Source organism: Passer domesticus, chromosome W (assembly GCF_036417665.1).
Source record: "Passer domesticus isolate bPasDom1 chromosome W, bPasDom1.hap1, whole genome shotgun sequence".
Classification (NCBI taxonomy): Eukaryota; Metazoa; Chordata; class Aves; order Passeriformes; family Passeridae; genus Passer; species Passer domesticus.
In genome coordinates this window covers 9585542-9600484 of record NC_087511.1, presented here as the reverse complement: position 1 = coordinate 9600484, position 14943 = coordinate 9585542, and the positions used below count along the sequence as shown (strand labels likewise).

At 43.8% G+C, this 14943-nt stretch overlaps 1 protein-coding gene and 1 long non-coding RNA gene across 6 annotated transcripts in view; one reads left to right on the top strand and one right to left on the bottom strand.

The window, feature by feature from the left end:
• Window positions 1-14943, top strand: part of LOC135289144 (transcription factor RFX3-like) — a 193757-nt gene that overhangs the window by 28149 nt on the left and 150665 nt on the right. The gene's annotated exons all lie outside the window — the stretch shown is intronic.
• Window positions 2347-8685, bottom strand: LOC135289119 (uncharacterized). 2 transcript variants are annotated; one of them, XR_010351917.1, is made up of 3 exons: window positions 8513-8685; window positions 6970-7149; window positions 2347-5390 (listed from the first exon to the last, which is right to left on the bottom strand). It is a non-coding gene; the product is annotated as an uncharacterized LOC135289119 (long non-coding RNA). The 2 variants fall into 2 exon arrangements; XR_010351916.1 differs by lacking the exon at window positions 6970-7149 and having other exon boundaries at window positions 2347-3647; window positions 5190-5390; window positions 8513-8672.

Here is a 14943-nt window from a genome sequence, read left to right as displayed (position 1 = left end):
CAAGGTGACCATCAAAACAACTTTATTTCATTACCTCACTAACAACATTGGGCAGCAGAGATACATGGGGACACTGGTTCTCTTAGGCTTAGTTCGTTCTGGTGTACGGGGGGGGGGGGGGGGGGGAAGGGTGGGGCAGCTGCTGCCTCCAATATATCAAAAGGCTTTGGGCATGCACAGTTAATCACAAGGCTGTGCTTTTATGATCTCTCTCTCTCTCCCAGCAGGAGGCTCAAGCATGTCTGTGAGAGTGTGTTATCTCTACACAGGAATTCTACTTCTCAAAACAGGCAGAGGACAAACAACACTAGGCATAAGTAGAGTTTTCAAGGTTACTTTTAGTGCAATTTTTCCCCTCCTTGCTGAATATTCCAGTTTTAACCCTTTCCTCCCAAGAGACACCCAGGTCCTTTCTGTGGGGCTGCTTTCCAGCATCTTGTTTCCTAGTCTCCACAGACATCCAGGGTTGCCCTGTCCCAGATGCAGAATCCGGCGCTTGCCCTTGTTAAACCTCATATGGCTGGTGATTGCCCAGCCCTCTAATTTATCAAGGTCTTTCTGCAGGGCCTCTCTGCCTTTGACGGAGTCAAGACCTCCCAATTTTGTATCATCTGCAAACTTGCTTAGCATACCTTTGCCAGTCTGATTTCACCCCATTCACTAGAACCCTTTGGGCCTGACCCATGAGCTAGTTGCTCGTCCATCGCATGATGTGTTTATCCAGCTGTGGGCTGGATATTTTGCCCAGAAGGATACTATGAGACTATTTAAAGCTGTGCTGAAGTCCAAAAAGATTACATCAGGTGGCTTTCCTTGACCAACAAGGTGGGTTACCTTGCCATAAAAGGAAATGAGATTTGACAAGCAGGACTTTCCCTCATGAAGCCATGCTGGCTGTGACCAATGACTGCATTGTCTTTCAAGTGGTTTTAAATAACTTCCAGAATAATCTTCTCCATAACCTTACCAGGCACCAAAGTGAGACTAAAAAGTTCGTAGTTTCCAGGGTCATCCTTCTTGTTTGTTTTTTTTTTTAAATCAGGACAATATTCATCAGTTTTCAGTCAACTGGAACCTCTCCAGATTCACAAGACCATTCAAAAATCCTCAAGAGAGGCCTTGCAATGACATCAGCCAGCTCTTTTGAGGATTCTTGTGATAGGTTTCTCCTCAAGCCAGGTCTTATGAGCTCTCAGAGAACTTATCACACCTGAGATAGCCCAGCTATGCCAAATGGCATAAAATTAGCAGGATGACTTCTGAGGTAGTGTTGGAAATAGAAAAAAGTGTTAATAAAAGGCAAAATAGCAAAGGTTTTACAGAAAAAACTGAGCCGGGGCAAGCAGTTCTTGTTCCTGCTGAAACACTCTACAAAAGCAATGAATTCCTTTGTTCTCTTCTTTTTCTAGTCAATTACCTAGGTGGGACCTTTTGGCCTCTGACCAATTGGGCAGCCCCAGGTTTGAGGTGAAGTCCCAAAGGTCCTATGACGTGTCTTTTTACCAAATTGATGAGAGAAACTTCTGGGCTTTTTGCCTTTTAAAGCAGACAAAGAATAATTTAGTCACTCCATCAACAGGGGGCACATTCCTACATGTCACCCTTTCTATATGTATAAAAAGGAAAGAGGAGAAAGGAACATGATCTGAAAAAGTCTCACCCTTGTCGACAACTTGTAGTTATGCTAATAATTTTTAAATTTGGTTATAATTTTTATTGCTTGTAAACTATTCTATCTTAAATTTGGTGAAGTGTTTTCCCAGGCAAGCCTCAAGTTTCTGGCTATATATGATTTGAACATATAGAACTTTAAAGCATTTTTAACATATGATTCAGAGGTAGGTTAATAACTTTTTAACACAACAGCAATAACTTACAGAACCTTTTTCAGTGCAAAACTATTTTTTAAACAATTTTAACTAGTGCAAACTTAGAAAACAGAGTCTCTGCTTTAAGAAATATCTTCATGTTTGAACATGGTCAGCTGTCGCTCAGTTATTTGTGTGTTCTTCTGGCGTCTTCTGCTGCTCTTGGATCAGCTGTACCTGTGGCTTGACATTTTTTGCAGGGACCCATCAAAGACCTGCATTTGTAGAAATGCATGCAAACCCCCTCCCCCATGTCACAAGAGGATGGGGTCTTGAAATTTGTCCTATCTCTGGATCCTTTATGAAGACTGGTGGCCTTTCCTTGAGTTTCACTTGACTGGTATTGGTGAAATGTCTGAAAATCAGTGGTACCCACTTTATAAAAGAATTATTTAAGAAATTAAAACCATATATAGCTTTATTCAGCCTCTTTATGATAGACAGCACTTCTGTCCCTCCCTCCCTCCCTTTTGCCTTTCAAGGATCATTTTCAAAGATCTATGTGCTCTTTCTACAATAGATTTGCCTGTGGAAGAATGTGGAATATTTGTGGTGTGTTTGATACCCCAGATTTTGAAAAACTCCTGCAGTTTGTTAGATACGTAGGCTGGTCCGTTGTCCGTTTTAACTTCTTGAGGAATACCTAGGGATGCAAATGCTTGTAAGAAATGTTTAATAACATCTCTACTCTTTTCTCCTTGATGTGCGGAAGTGAAAATTGCTCCTGAGAATGTATCTATTGATAAGTGTATATTTTTGAACCATGCAAATGACTGATATTGAGTTATGTCAGTTTGCCATATCTGCAGGCTATTTAAGCCTCGAGGGTTAACCCCTGTTGCTATTACTGGTATGGCTAATTTTTGGCAATCTGGACATGATTGAACAATCACTTTAGCCTGGTTCTGAGAGATGTTAAACATTCTTACTAAGGCAGGTGCATTTTGATGATTGAAAGCATGGCTCATTCTGGCTTGTTCGATAACATTGGGAAGTGTATTCTGTATTGACATGGTTAAAAAATCAGCCATGGCATTTCCTTCTGCTAGGAAACTTGAAAGCACAGAATGTGAACGAATGTGTATTATGAAGTAAGGTTTCTGTTGAATAGAATGAAGTAAGATTAATTTTTTAAGCAAACCATATAGCTGGTAATTGGAAACCTCCTTTAGCAGAGATCCTTCTGCTCTCTCCACTACACCTGCAACATAGAATGAATCCATTACTAAATGAAAAGGAAACGTGAATTTTGAAAAGATCCACACAAGTGCTGTTAACTTTATTATTTATGAAGAACCATCTACTTCTTCAATATCCGATTCCCATTTTTGGTCTCTGGATTTTGCCAAGCAATCACAGATTTTTTTTACTTCCCTGAACCGTCTGTAAAAAATGTGATTGCATCTAGGAGTGCATGACTTCTTAAGGGCTTATGAATTAATTTTAAAGATGAATTTAGTAGCTCATGTTTTGGACAATTGACTGATATTTTCCCTGTAAAATTTTCTAGGGCAAATTGCATAACCTCTGAATTTTGAATTAACCATTCCAAATAGATGGATGTGACAGGCAGAAAGATTTCTGCAAAATCCTTTCCTGAAAGGAAAAACATTTGGGATCTAGCCTTTATAATCAGTTGTAACATAATTTCAGGGCAAGTTTTTATAGTTTTACCCAGCTGACGAGATAGGAAAACCCACTCTAAGATTATCAGATGGTCCTTCTTCTCTAGATTCCACAGGAATATTAAACCGTGAAGCTGTGGACTCTCCCCTAAAACTGCAAACAAAAAAGACAAGTTAGGATTATATCAGTGAGCCTGGTGTGATTAGATGGCTCGCATCACTTTATCTAAAGCATTTTGGGCTTCTTTGTTGAATTCTCGTGGTGAGTTTAAAGCTGTGTCTCCCTTCAATAGATCAGACAGAGGTTCTAGGTCCTGGTTTGAAATGTCTAGCAGTGGACAAAGCCAGTTCAGATTCCCTACCAGCTGCTGCACTTCATTCAGTTTTTTTTTGATTTCTCTTTAGTTGGAGTGGCTGCGGAGTTACCGTTTGTTCTGTGATCCTGTATCCTAAATATTTCCAGGGAGGAAGTGTCTGTATTTTTTCTTTCGCTACTGAGTCCTGCTTTCTCCACTGCTGAGATGACCTGATCTGTTGTCTCCTGCATTGATGCCTGGTCCTTTGCTGCTACCAAAATATCATCCATATAATGCAAGATGAGGGAATTTGGGTATTGTACATGAACTGAGGAAAGTACTTTTGCTACATACCATTGGCATATGCTCAGAGAATTGTGCATACCTTGAGGAAGTATGAGCCAATGGTATTTTTAAAAGGGGCCTGCTGATTTATTGATGGGATGGAAAAGGCAAATAGTGGTGCGTTGTCTGGATGCAAAGGAGTATTGAAAAAACAGTCTTTTAAATCAATAACAGTTAACTTCCAATCCTTTGGAATCATAAGGGGAGAAGGTAAACCTGGTTGTAAAGAACCCATTTCTTGAATCACTTTGTTAACCTTTGAGATCCTGCAATAACCTCCATTTCCCACTGTTTGGCTTTTTGATTACAAAAACTGGAGTATTCCAGGGGTTGGTAGTTGGAGTTAGGTGACCTTTATTTAATTGTTCCTGTACCAATTGCTCTAATAAAGTAAGTTTCTCTTCTGGTAAGAGCCATTGGCTGATCCAGACAGGTGTATTAGATGTCCATGTGAGTTTTAGAGTGTTATGTCCATCAACAGCCCCTGTTAAAAATTGGTTTCTATTCTCAGACTCCATTGAGAGAAAATGTTGTAGCTATGATATCTTATGAAAAATCCTCTGCTAGGATTTTTCCTGTCCTGAGGAGCTGAGAGCCTCAGGAAAGAAATGTAAACAATAACTATCTGCTGCTGTGGAATGCAACAGGTGCATCTTTCATTGGTCCATGTGGATTGTTTTCAATTAGTGACCAATCACAGCCACCTGTGCCAAGGCTGTGAGCAGTCACAGGCTTTTGTTATGCATTCCTATTCTATTCTTGTCTTTGTAACCTTCTGATCTTCTTCTTCTTCTTCTTCTCTCTCTGTTCTTTTAGTATAATTTTAATGTAGTATTTTAGTATAATATATAACAATAAATCAGCCTTCTGATGAAAATGGAGTCAAGCCTCATGTCCTCACACTTGGGGCATTCGCCAAGACAAGAAAATGTCTCTTCCCCAAAGCACTATATCTGCTCCAACTATGAATGGTTTTGTGGTGGCAACACGACCTTCAGGTCCCTCAAATGTGACAGAGTGCGAGCTTGGAAAGCTTTCACAGTGACCACCAATACCTGCCAGTTGGTCCAGTGTGAATATGATGGTCCCGTCCTGTGGCCATTTCAATTTTGATATCAGAGTGGCGTCAGCTCCAGTATCGATCAGGCCAACAAGGGTGATGGTTTCCTTGAGATGCTTCAGAACTTCGGTGAGTTGAGGCCACCCATGGCTGATGTGCCTGGTCCAAGAGATGAGGGATGTGTTGCTCCATGACTCTGGTAGGAGAAAAGCTTGCGCTATGATTAGTCCTTTGGGTAAAAAGCATGGAGGGTCTGGACATAAAGCTAATACAGTGATTTCCTGTGAACAGGTGACAGATAACATAGCTGGAATGATATAGAAACCTTCTGCACAAGATCTGTTCACTCCCACTATTAAGAACTGACGTGGTTGTGGTTCAGGGCCCAGCTGCCCTGTGGATATTGTGTGAGCAATGGCATTTGTTAGCATCACTGGCTGGGCTGTAGACAGCTCCAATCCGGTACCTGGGAACATTGTGCTCGGTAGTCCTGCAAAGATCTGCTGTAGTTCTGTACTTGGTGGTTTCTCGCCTGTGGTACAGTGGTTCTTGTGTCCTTGCACGCCACTGAACCGTGCTCAACTGCAAGTTTCCTGGCAGATGGCATGGACAACTCTGTGCTGGGCAAAAACTGTCAGTATTTTGACAGGGACCTCTGTATCCACTGTTTTTTGGAGGTGGCCTCCTTCGTAGTTTAGGACATTCTCTCTCATAATGCCCTTTTTGACCACAGGAATAGCATGTATCCTTTGGAATCTGTTTGTTTTCAATTGCCCCTTTAAATGCTGTTAAAGCTTCTGCTAGGGTTTGTGTTTGCATTTCTACGGCTTTTTCCTGCTGCTTTAGGGTGTTTTCCTGTGCAGTTGTGATGGCATTAGCTAGCACCTCTGCCTGCATGGCTGCTGCATGTTCAGGGGTACCCAGGTGATTGCAAGCATCCACTAGCTGTGTTAGGGTGGGCTCAGAGTCTTGTGGCAATGCACGTAATATTTTTCTGCAGCTTGGATTTACATTAGAGATTGCAAGCTGTTTTAATACCTCTTGTCTGGCACAATCTATGGGAATTTGCTTATCCAATGCCAATTTTAAGTGGCCCAAAAACTTAATGTATGACTCATCCATCCCTTGTTTAATTTCTGTGAAGTCTAATTCTGGTTTATTCCTGGCAGGCACTTGGAACAGGGCAGACCTTGCTGCTTCCTTAATATCCTGAAGGACTGGTCTATTAAGAGCCCTTGTCTGTCTTTGTGGATCTATGTAGGCTCCTTTCCCAGCAAGCTGATCTAGAGTTATATTTGCAGTGGCCGGAGTTCTTGCATAACCTCTTAAAAGGTTGTTTAGTAAACACTTCCATGTCAGTTCCCACAGAGTACTCTGCTGGAGACAGCAAAGTTGTACAAAGCTGTCTTAGGTCATGAGGGGTGGATACATTGGCTGAAAAAGTAGCTTGTAGTAAACCTCGGAAATATGCTGACTCTCTTCCATACGATCTTGCTGCTTTGCAAATTTCTTTTATTTCTGCAAAGCTTATTTGTTCCCACTGTGGTCATCCCCCACCCCTGACATTATATCAGACTGGAAACACGGATATCTTAGAGGCAGTGTCCCATTCTCAGTTGTGAAAAACGCCAATCACTTGTTTTTAAAATTTTAAAAGTTTAATAGTAATAAAATGGTTATAAGAATAGTAATATAATTAAAGTAATAAAATTTGAACAATTGAGATTAGGACAATATGAGACAATAAAAACAAAGAGATACGGACGTCTGGGTACCTTTTTCTGGGCAACACAAGCCTGAGAAATGACACCCGTTAACAGAGGATTAACCCTTAAAAACAATCGCCTGTTGCATATTCATACATCTCATCCATGATGCATAAATTCTATTCAAACACAGGATTCTGTCTGGTCACTGTCAACTTCTTCCTCTTAATCCTCATGCCGTCTTCCTGTCTGAGTGAGGTGGGAAGAAGTTAGTTTTCTGCTGATAAGGGAGCAATAAATTCCCTTTCTCTGAAAGATTTAGGTGTCCTGTGGCTTGTATCTGGTGCGAGTCCTTTCTTAAACAAATATCTTACATAGCATAGTTTCTATTTTAACATTATGTTATAACCTAAAACTATATTTAATACACTACTTAAGAAAATTAATACAGCATAACTTTCTAACATAACACATACAATATTCATTTTAATACTTGTGAAAATCCAATCATAAAATACACATTTTTCACATCAGTCCTGGACTGCGTCCGTTCTTAATCTCTGCCAGGTATCTGTGCCTTCTCATGTATAAAACTCATCATCAGATTTAGAGGGGCTGCCCCAGGGGGAGTATGAATATCTCCTGTTCGGGATCAGGGCTTCTCCCAATATGGCTGCTGCCATTTTGGGGGGGCGGGTGGGGTGTAACTTCCAGGAGGTCACATCTGCTTCCCACAGTAGGCAGGGTCAGGGTGTGCCGTCCTGGGGTGTGGGCGGGGAGTAGGGGCAGGGAGGCAGACCGGGCTCGGCCCACAAAAGGGGAGTGTCCCACGTCTGATGGGCAGGAGCTTAACGACGAATCGGGAAGCGAATTCTGTGAGTCAGAGGAGGATGGAATATGCCCACGAAGGGCAGATCTTGGCAGCTCTGAAACATGACGTCGGCCGCATGGGCTATTGTCCTCACAGTGCATGGATTCAGCTCGGCTTTTTTCAATTGTACTGCCAAAATTCACTGATTTAGAGCGTCTGAGGTTACTTTTAAGAAGAAACCGAGGGGAAAGGTTAGGAGAGACGGGTTGCAGACTGGTCTGGCCAGGGCCAGTCTGTTTCCCTCCTGGCAGAGGGGGAGGGGGGGGGGGCAGATGGGGAGCAGCTGGCCACGCCGTCTTCTGCCCGCCCTCCCAGGGTTGGTGTCCTTCAGGGTGAGTTGGGGACAGGGTTGGGGTCTCGGAATCTCTGTCCACCCTCCTTTTTTTCTGCTGCACCCTGCGGTCGGCTCGCTATGCTCTGAGGTATTTTGTGGCTGTCTCTAGCTTGCTTTTCACTCTCCAATGTTACAAATTGTAACACTGTCCAAAATAGTGGATGTAGTTTTAGGCTGGACTTCTTATTCTTTTCCAAACTGTATAATCTTAGTCCCACAGCATCCCAGAACTTTAGAGTAAGCGTCTCATACATATTTATGGTCGGGAATTCTGTGAAAACCCATCTGATGCGTTTTTTAAGCTGTTTCTTCTCAAATTTTGCATCTTGCATTTCTAATTTGTAGTTCAAGTAAAAATAAAGATCCTGCTCTGCTACAGATAACTTGTTCCCCATATTCTTACTCACCAAAAGATGGTTTTCAGAGCAGCTAATGTCCTTGGTCTGAACTCCCCAGGTCTGGAAATGCAGTGGTGTTCGGCAGTCTTAGCTCAGCCAATAGCAGCTCTCTCCAAAGAGGTCTTTAGACTTTCACTGTACGTTTTCCAGCCCATCCGGGTTTTCAGCCTCCTGCCACCGGCTATAAGGCTTTGATCTGTGTGGCCCCCTCTAACGGCCTCAGATCCTCTGTAAACTGCGTTTTTTTTTTCTTTGGTGCCACAAAAACCCAGTTGCAGGCCTTCACTCCCCAAAACGCAAGACCAAGGAAAAAATGTCCTATTTTGATCGAGGGCAAATCAAAAATTCCCAAACTATGTCTCTCAATATGAGAAATCACCAGTTCGGTCGCCAAGTGATAGGTTTCTCCTCGAGCCAGGTCTTATGAGCTCTCAGAGAACTCATCACAGCCGAGATAGCCCAGCTACCTCGAATGGCATAAAATTAGCAGGATGACTTCTGAGGTAGTGTTGGAAACAGAAAAAGTTTTAATAAAAGGTAAAATAAAGCTCTTGCGGAGAAAACCCGAGCCAGGGGCAAGAGGTTCTTGCGTCTGCTAAAAACACCCTACAAAAGTGATTGATTCCTTTGTTCTCTTCTTTTTCTAGTCAATTACCTAGGTGGGACCTTTTGGCCTCTCTCCAATTGGGCAGCCCTAGGTTTGAGGTAAAGTCCCAAAGGTCCTATGACGTGTCTTTTTACCAAATTGATGAGAGAAACTTCTGGGCTTTTTGCCTTTTTAAGCAAAGAACAATTTGGTCACTCCATCAACAGGGGGCACATTCCTACATTCTTGTATGAATCCCATCAGGCCTCATAAATTTATTAGGATCCAGCTGGAACATCAGATCCTTCAAAACTTCAGGGTCAACTGGGAGTTGATAATTCTTACAGCCATGGTCCTCCAGCTCTGGGCACTGGGACCCTGTTAGTCTGTCATCGGTGTTGTAGACAGAGGCAAAGAAAGCATTAAACATATCTGCCTTGTCCATGTCCCTGTTTGTGAGATGATCATCCTCATCCTGTAATGGGCTGATGTAATTTCTGCACTGCCTATAGCCACTAATGCATTTAAAAAACCCCATTTATTGTCTCCCACAGTTCTGGCAGCTTCAACTCCAACTAAGCTTTGGTTGCACATATCTCCCTACAGTGGTGAACAGCACCCTTTTATTCTTCCCATGTCACCTGATCTTGCTTCCACTTGGCATATACTTTACTTTTTGCTCTTAGCTACAGAGGAAATTCCCTGCTCACCCAAACCAGCATTCTGCCTCACCTGACATTTGGGAATTGCCTGCCTCTGTGCTTTTAACATGTGGTGTTTAAAAGTGACCAGCACTGATGGACCCAGCACCTTTGACAACATTTTCCATGGGGACCTTACTCACTAATTCCCTGAGCAGCCTGAAGTCTGCTCTCGTCATGTTCAGAGTTGAGGTTTTGCTAGCACTTTTCCTTCTGTCAACAGAGATTTTAAACTCTTATCTTTTTGTGGTTGCTGTGGCCAAGACAGCTGCCAATCTCCACTTCTCTCACAAGACCCTCTCTGTTGACGAGCAACAAATCAAGGCAGGCGTCTTTCCTAGTCAGCTCTCTTAGTACTTGTTCCATAAAGTTGTCATTCAGGTTTCTTAGGAATCTTCTGGACTTGTTTGTACCATCTATGTGGTGCTCCCAGTTAACATCAAGCATGTTGAATTCCCCCATAAAGACAAGGGCAGTTGATTTAGAGGTTTCTTAGTTCTTCAAAGGATAATTCATTGGTATCATCGTCCTGGCTAGGAGATCTATACTGGACTCCCACAATGACATCTGCATTATTTGGTTGTCTCTTAATCCTTACCCAGATGCTCTCAACTGCACCATTGCCATCTGTAAGCTCCATACGTTCCAGCCCCTCCAATACATGCAACTCCACCCTCTCCCCCCCCCCCCCCCCCCCCGCCTTGCCTGCCCTGCCTATCCCTCCTGAAGAGCCTGTAACTGTCCAACATGGCACTCCAGTCACAGGACTCATCACATCAGGTTTCACTTATGCCAACGATGTAAAATCTCTGGGTCTGGACTGTCGTGGTTTGTTATTCACCAAATGCTAGGCACCTACAAAAGTCGTTTGTTCATTCTCTTCTGTTATAGTTGGGCAGGAGAGAGGGAAAAAAAGTTAACAAAGGGCTCATGAGTTGAGATAAGGACTGGGAGAAAAACACTTTAAGGGCAAAAGTGGTTCAAATTTAAAGGTATAAGGTAAATTTATTATTATCAGAGTCAGAGGAGGATAATGAGAAGTAAAATAAGCTTTTAAAACACTTTTTTTCCCCCTCCTAGCCCCTCTCTCTTTCTCACCAACAGTGCAGGGAGACAGTGCATGGGGCTTTTGGTTAGTTTGTCATTCGAGATTTTCTTTTTTGTTCGCTCAGGGAGGGGATTCTTTTCTCTGCTATGCCATGGGGTCCCTCCCATGGGCAAACAGTTTTTCCAAAACTGTTGTGGCATGGGTCACTCATCCACAGGGTGCAGTCTTTTAAGGATAGGCTGCTCTAGTTTGGGAGCAGGGGCTCTCTTTATCTCTGGGAGCAGGGGCCCTCTATTTGGGTTTCCTACTGGATCACAGCTTTCTCTAGCATCTATGCGCTCTGGCATGAGCACTTCTCTCATGCGCTGTGAGTGGATTTCTGCATCCCCCATGGACTTCATGGATTATAGGGGGATAAGTTTATTTCACCATGTTCTTCATTATGGCTTACAGAAGAATCTTGGCTCTGACACTTGGAGCATTTCTTCCCCCTCTTTTTTTTCCACCGACCTTGGTGCTGTCATGTTGTTTTTGCTCACGTCTTCACTTTCTCTTCTTCTCTGACTAGAAGAAAAACTGCTGCTTGTAGGTACCATTGCCAACAAGTTCTAGTAATTCAAAGATTCCTACAGCATCCCACAGCACCGAGAGGTTGATTTTGTCTAAGTTTCATACCAGAGAGTCGCTTGCCATGTTTTTGCTGCCAACCATGTGGCCCCACTGCCACCAAGTGAGTAGTGGCAGCTGCCATGGCACTGGCACTATTTAACACCTCTCTTCATATGGGGTGCTGGGAAAGAGAAGCTGCCCCTGCTGCCCCTGCCCTTCTGCCTGTGGCATAGCTGGCTAGGGGCAGCCAGGCAGGCAAGGCTCACTGCAGGACACGCCAGGATGGTGGCAGCCACAGCAGCTCGTCACTGCAGGCTGTGCTGGGATGGCCCAGGTGGCAGTGCCTCGCCACCCCTGGGAAAAAAACCACGCAAGCACTGTTTTGATTTTCTTCTTAATTATGTCATCACAGAGGTGTTACCAACTTCTCTAATTGGGCCAGCAGCATGTCTATCTTCAGAACCATCAGAGATTGGCTCTGTCAGACATGGTGGAAACTTCTAGCAGCTTCTCACAGAAGCCACTTCTGTGCCCTGCCCCCCCCCCCCCCATCCCGCTACCAAAAACCAGGCTGTGCCAAATCAACACAGGGCCAAAGCTTTGAGCCCGTCTTGTTTGTTCCTCATGCTTCATGTGTTGGTATAGAAACACTTCAGATGTGGATTATTGTAGCTGATACCTTATGGAGCTGATTGGCCAATTGAGGGATCCCACTAGTGCTCACCTCGTCATGTTTTGGCACACTGTCCCACTGTCTATCACTGGCAAGCCTGGTTTCATCCCTTTCCCCTTCCAATCTAGTTTAATGCCTCACTAGTTCCTGTGCTAGAACCATTTTTCCCCTCTGAGATACGTGCATCTCATCAGGTGTCAGTAGATCAGGTGCTGAGTAATCACCCCATGGTCATAAAACCCAAAGTTTTTCCCATGACACCAGCCCCGTAGCCATGTGTTGATCTGATGGATCTGCCTGTTCCTTTCTATATTATACCTTGCTACTGGAAGGATCAAGGAAAAGACTACCTTTGCTCTCAGTCTTTCAAACAGTTGTCCCTAGGTCTTGAAATCCCTTTTGATTGACCTTGGACGTCTCTTTGTTATCATTACTGACTTGAAGAACCTATAACAGATAATAATCACAGGACCTTATTAGACTGGAGAGTTTTCCAGTAATGTCCCTTACCCGAGCCCCTGGGAGGCAGCAGACTTCCCTGTGGGTTGTATCTGGTCTGCATATGGGGCCCTCTGTTCCCCTTAGAAGGGAGTTATGTATGACAACTACCTTTCTTCTCCTCATAACAGAGGTGGTCATGATGCAGGGGGTAGATTGTGTTGCCCTAAGTAGCCCCTCTATCCCAGAAGGACCTTGCTCCACCTCATCAGTTGACTGTCCTGGTTCCAGGGCTTCATACTTGTTATAAAAAGTGCCAGTCCTACTTGTCATTGTCAAGTTTTCAGGCAGAGGGGCCTTCCTTCAAGTATGGACAGTGACCAGCTTCCAGCCTTCCTGTTCAACACACCTTTGACTAGCTACTTGACGTGATTCCAGGTTGTCCTGGTTCTGGCCAGGAGTGGCATGGCTAGGACCTGGAGGTTATTCTATACCACCTCATGTCATTATCGGGGTGGGAGGAAGGGAGTCTCTTCCAGGGTTGGCATAGTTTGGCAGTTTGGAGAGTGATTGGATATTGTCTATTGCCAGGGGGTTCCCATGTTTTCTTGTTCTGGTCCCAACCAGGACAGGGTTAATTTTTTGCAGTAGCTGGGGTGGGGTGAAGCTAGAACATGGGAGTTATTCAACACCACCTCATTGCTGGGGGCAGGGGGAAGGGACTCTTTCTTCCAGATAGAAGGGGTGCCTTCTGGTGGAGAAAATGTAGTGAGGGGAAGATGATTGGGTTTTTTTTGCTGGCTCCATGGTGAGCATTATTTGCATATGAATCATTATCTCTTTTTGCATACCTTTGTTATTAATATTGTTGCTGTTGCTGTTTCCAGTAAATTGTTCTTCTCTCAACCTGTGATCTTTACCTTTTGTGCCTCAAATTCTCCTCTCCAGCCTGCCATGGCAAGGGGGAGGCGGGGGAATGAGTGAGCAGCAGTGTGGCTTGGAGAGTCTCAGTGGAAACATTAATTGGGGAGTACAATTTCTAAACCACTACACGGGTTCATCTGGATCTCCACTACAATGGGAGACAATGACAAGAAACAAACCTCTCCAGTCACACTAATTAATGGACTGTCAAGAAACGACATGCACCACTTTCAGGAAGATCAACATGGACTTTGCAACTGATAAGATGTTAAACCAGGGGGGATCCCAGACATCAAACTGGGATAGAGGCAGGAATTGATAGAACTATACAAACTGATTAAGGGAATTACAGGGGAAACAGGAAGCAGGGAGAGACAAAGAGGGGGGATAGATAGAAAGGAGGATAAAAGTTTCCAGTCACAGGTAAAATGGAACCAGTCAGTATGCTTGTCAGGTTGAGCCCCATGCCTGATCACTGCACAATGTCCTATTTTCTTATATTTTCTTTTAAAATATTTTCTTAACTATCGCCCTGCTTAATCTCACTATCTGTCCTCTGTGTATGTGTTGCCCAACTGGCAACTAAATACCACACACAGCTGCTCACTCACTTCCCTTTGCCCCCATCCCCATTGTGATGGGAAGGAGAATCAGGAAAGAAAATTAAACTCATAGGTTGAGATAAGAACAGTGTAATAATTGAAACAAAGTAAGATATAATAATAATGATGGTAATATGGTAATACTAATGCTACTGCTAATAGTTTTAATAAAAATGAGAGGGAGAGAGGAAGGTAAAACCCAAGAAAAAAAAATGATGCACAATACAAATGCTCACCACCCACTGACCAAGCAGCAATTGGCCCCTTCTGGCTAACTCCTCCCAGTTTATTCACTGAGCATGATGTTCTATTGTACAGACTATCCCTTTGGGCAGTTCAGGTCAGCTGTCTGGAGTATGTTCCTCCCAGCTTCTTGTGCATCTCCTCCCTGGCAGAGCATGAGACACTGAAAAGCCTTTGGCTCAGGGTAAGCACTGCTCAGCAACAACCAAAACATCTGTGTTATCAGCATTATTCTCACACTGGATTCAAAAGACAGTGCTGTACCAGCTACTGAGAAGAAAATGAATTCTATCCCAGCTGAAACTAGGACAGTATGTGTGCAGCAAGGAACAGGTGCCAGCAGCTGGTGAGACCCATGTTTGTGTGAGTGAGATTTGGTGCCCAGCTACTGGAGTCAGACTGGGGGGTGTAGGCACCCTGGGGCCTGTGGTGTCAGCTACAGGAGTGAGTGAGGGTTGTACCATCAGTAGTTGGACAGGCTATAGCTCTGAATCATCATCATATGATTTGGGTTGGAAGGGACCTTTAAAGGTCCAACCCCGCTGTCATGAGCAGGGAATCCCTTTACGGTCAGGTTGTTCCTAATGCCCCCCAAGATGAGGTTTGTCTTCTTGGT